Source organism: Palaemon carinicauda, chromosome 3, assembly GCF_036898095.1.
Source record: "Palaemon carinicauda isolate YSFRI2023 chromosome 3, ASM3689809v2, whole genome shotgun sequence".
Taxonomy (NCBI): domain Eukaryota; kingdom Metazoa; phylum Arthropoda; class Malacostraca; order Decapoda; family Palaemonidae; genus Palaemon; species Palaemon carinicauda.
Window position 1 is genome coordinate 167,291,735 of NC_090727.1, and position 5,052 is coordinate 167,296,786.

Sequence of the window (5,052 nt, forward strand, 5' to 3'; positions counted from 1 at the left end):
AAAAAAAAAAATGTAAAACAATATAATATTTTAGCTAAAAAAATTTGATGATATTCAATCAAAAAAAAAGTAAACAAAATTTTCCGACAAATAAACATCTAGAGGAATCATTACTCTGTGATAGTTCCTTAGTACGTAGTAATTTTGAAAGAATTGGGAAAAAACGAAAAAATGGCAATCACCGGAAAATCGAACACATACCTATATATACGCCATATCTGGCTAAAAAAAAGATAGGCATGGGTAGCCAGATCATCTAGAAACACTTTCCAACACTATAAAAATATAAGTTTTGCGACACTACTTGCCAATTCCTTACGGTAACATGACTAAGCAAAAAAATGCAAAACAAATAAAAAGGGGCACTCGCGGAAAAATGGCTAACATTCTAATATACGGCATTTCAGAAAAAAAAAATTCAGTCACGTGCTAGGCAAACCATCAAGGCACATTTTCCGACAAATAAACATCTAAATGAATAATTACTCTGTGATAGTTCCTTAGTACGTAGTAATTTTGAAAGAAATGGGAAAAAACGAAAAAATGGCAATCACAGGAAAATCGAACACATACTTATATATACGCCATATCTGGCTAAAAAAAAAATAGGCATGGGTAGCCAGATCATCTAGAAACACTTTCCAACACTATAAAAATATAAGTTTTGCGACACTACTTGCCAATTCCTTACGGTAACATGACTAAGCAAAAAAATGCAAAACAAATAAAAAGGGGCACTCGCGGAAAAATGCCCAACATTCTAATATACGGCATCTCAGATAAAAAAAAAAGACATGCACGTGTTAGCCCAACCATCAAGGCACACTTTCTAACACATAAACATGAAAAAAAAATCAATAATATACGGCAATTCCTTACTACGTAGTAAATTTTTACAAATATTGAAAAAAAAACAGAAATTGGCAACCGCAATTAAATACCCAATATACCAATAACTACGTCGTATCTGACAAAAACAAAATCACGCATGGGTAGCCAGATCATCTAGACACACTTTCCAACACTAAAAAAGCAAAAGTTTTACGACACTATTTCGCAATATCTTACGGAAAAATGACTTGGCAAAAAAATGAAAAAAAATGAAAAAGGGACACTCGCGGTAAAATGCCCGACATTCTAATATACGGCATCTCAGATAAAAAAAAAGACATGCACGTGTTAGCCCAACCATCAAGGCACACTTTCTAACACATAAACATGAAAAAAAAAATGAATAATATACGGCAATTCCTTACTACGTAGTAATTTTTACAAATATTGAAAAAAAACAGAAATAGGTAACCGCAGTTAAATACCCAATATACCAATAACTACGTCGTATCTGACAAAAACAAAGTCATGCATGGGTAGCCAGATCATCTAGACACACTTTCCAACACTAAACAAGCAAAGGTTTTACGACCCTATTTGGCAATATCTTACGGAAAAATGACTTGGCAAAAAAATGAAAAAAAATGAAAAAGGGGCACTCGCGGTAAAATGGTCCTCGTGGTGATGAACGACATTTTAACTAAAAAAAAAATCATGCACATGGTAGCCAAACAATCCACCAAGACTTTCCACAACTGATAACCTATACAAGTTGCACCATTCTACGACAATTTCATAATACGTAATAACTTTGATAATTATGCAAACTACCTTAGAAGGGTAAACTCGGTCGCGCTCGACCCCGACGCGTCTCAGAAATCGGGGAAGGAGTACAGCTACAGCAATGCACATCTGGACACTACTAGAGCGTGTAGGGGAGACACCTCCTGCAGGTCGATCACCCACAAATTCAGTCACGGGGGTGAGTCACGTGAGAAAAACCTGTTTTTTTTTGACGCTCGGGGTCGCAAACGACCCATCGTACCTATCCAGGGTTAAGAAAACAGGAAAGTGATCGAAAGAAGAGGATTTCTCCACTAAGTATTTTGAGAAAGGCCACTGCTCAACAGTCAGCTTTGATTGGAATGACCACAGGCAGAATTTCCACTGAATGCAAGCCTCCTTCTGGCTTTTGTATCTTTAAGGTGAGTCCATAAGCTACTCACTCTCAGAAAAGGTTACACTTATTAAAGTCTGGTAGCTAGTAGGAGTTTGTTTTACAGCTAACTGTGTCAATAAAATGCACACAGGATGAAAAAATACCACTGTAACCTTTGCCAAGCTTTTACTCTTAATATACTACTGTATGACAGCAGGTGACCTCTTCTTTTACCCTATCTGTTCTGCTGTTGATGGGTTGTGGGCAAGTGGTAAAAATAGCAATGTTACCTTTACCATCATTTATTTGACTAACAGAAATATTACTAAGTACCTGAAATAAAGGGAACATCTAAACAAAATGTAAGAATACAGAAAACAGATTTTCTCCAAATAAAAAATACATTCTCATTAAGTATAAGTAGCAAAGAATATGAAAACGGTATAATAAACAAAATTTACTTGATGCTCTGTGGAACAAAAGATTCAAATAATAACTGATTGGCAGTGGCCAATACACTCAAAAGTTGGGTTTTCCTCCTCAGATCCAACTTGCAACCCAACCATGAGACATAAAAAATTATATGTGGGTGGTGATTCTCCCTAAAAGGGGGTTTAGAAGTGTATCACCAGTTAATAGTTGATCAACAACAATAGAATGATCAACAAAGACCAGATGACAACCGAGGAAATATTGTCAAAATTGTTACAAAGAATAAGGATCCAAGGTCATTGTTTTAACAGTGTGAAAATCTACAGCAATACAGTATTTTAAAAGGGGGGACCAAGGAAATAGATGGAAAACCAAGGAGGCTGGGACCTGTTATTTTTACTTATAAAAAGGCCATTTGTGACAAATAAATGTTATTGTTCTTTTTGTAAGGCCAGAAAATTTAAAACATATGACTTATGACTTTATATATTAGGAAGGAAAGTCTGAGTAACTATCTCAAATATGATTGGCACCAAAATATTTTTTTTTAAATAACTTGTATTTTTCATAGCTGTACATAAGAACGGAGAAAGTGGCCGAAACATCTCTCCTTTACCTGGCCTGGTGGGACCTCTTATCTACAGCCAATACATGGAGAAAACTGTCATACCGGGCTCACAACCATTTGACTAAACATGAATACAGATCGAAGGATGAGACATGACACTTCCTCCGGAGTAGGGAGAGCAGATTTCTAAATGTCAAGTACTGCTCACTATAATTTGGGCTACGAGCCCACAACCATAACGATAGAAAACCGTCTCCAATGACATCAAGCACATTCTTTGCCATCTTTTACACCTCTGGTGCCATGATAAGAGTTTCTGGTGATTTCAGAGGTAAACTCTGAAACGTTATCAAAGTGCAAGCGAGGGTAGGTCAAAGATTGAAGGGTACATGATACATGTCCCAATGAACTTCTAAAATCCACTGCTCTGCTTTTTATTACTGTCACCTTGCTCAACAGCATGACAGGCATTAGCTCACTTGTAGCAGCTGGAAGAGGCGACTGCGAACTTTAACGTCCCCTCCCCTTCTTACCTCAGCATTATCCAAGCTGGATATGAAAGGATGGAGCAATGTCTGCATCTTTCAAGAAGCAACTGGAGGACCTGATCAGGCTTTGATGGTGACCAGAGCATTTTTAAAAGCCAATCCTGATGGTATGGGTCTGCAACCAATTTCCAAGGGAATGGACCCTTGAAAGTTAATGCACAATGCATGACAGAGTCAAGACTAACCTTCTTCCTCTTCATTGTTACTTCTACATTCTTCTGAGAAAAGATGTAGCCTCCAGCATTGGGCAGCTTCTGACTAACTTGTCTAGAGAATTGGGAAAAATGATATTTTAATTATAAAATAAATTTTTGAATATACTTACCCGGTGAATATATAATAGCTGCAACTCTGCGGCTCGACAGACAACATACTTAAAAAACTTGCGAGCGATCGCTATGCAGGTTGCGGGTGTGCCCACCAGCGCCAACTGTCGGCCAGATACCACTCTCGGATGTAAACAAAACCTTCAATTCTTCTCGTCCCACTGCGTCTCTATTGGGGAGGAAGGGAGGGTCGTTTAATTTATATATTCACCGGGTAAGTATATTCAAAAATTTATTTTATAATTAAAATATCATTTTTAAATATTTAACTTAGCCGGTGAATATATAATAGCTGATTCACACCCAAGGAGGTGGGTAGAGACCAGAGTTAAATATGTTTACATCGTATAAGCTAAGAGTTTTTTCATTTTGACAGTTATCAATATAACAAAACCAAAATAAATAGGTACCTGGAAAGGAAGTCGACTTAGACGATTACTCTGCCTTGTAAGTACGTCTTCCTTACGGAGCCCAGCGATCCTCTTAGGATGCTGACAGACTCCCAGGAGCTGAAGTATCAAGGGCTGCAACCCATACAACAGGACCTCATCAAACCCCTAATCTGGGCGCTCTCAAGAAATGACTTTGACCACCCGCCAAATCAACCAAGATGCGAAAGGCTTCTTAGCCTTCCGGACAACCCATTAAAACAACATTAAAAAACATTTCAAGAGACAGATTAAAAGGATATGGAATTAGGGAATTGTAGTGGTTGAGCCCTCACCCACTACTGCACTCGCTGCTACGAATGGTCCCAGTGTGTAGCAGTTCTCGTAAAGAGTCTGGACATCTTTCAAGTAAAATGACGCGAACACTGACTTGCTTCTCCAATAGGTTGCGTCCATGATACTTTGCAGAGATCTATTTTGCTTAAAGGCCACGGAAGTTGCTACAGCTCTAACCTCGTGCGTCTTAACCTTAAGCAAAGATCGGTCTTCCTCACTCAAGTGTGAATGAGCTTCTCGTATTAACAATCTGATAAAATATGACAAAGCATTCTTTGACATAGGTAAGGATGGTTTCTTAACCGAACACCATAACGCTTCAGATTTGCCTCGTAAAGGTTTAGTACGAGCTAAGTAGAACTTAAGAGCTCTAACAGGGCATAATACTCTTTCTAGTTCATTGCCTACGATCTCCGATAAGCTAGGAATATCGAAAGATTTAGGCCAAGGACGAGAAGGCAGC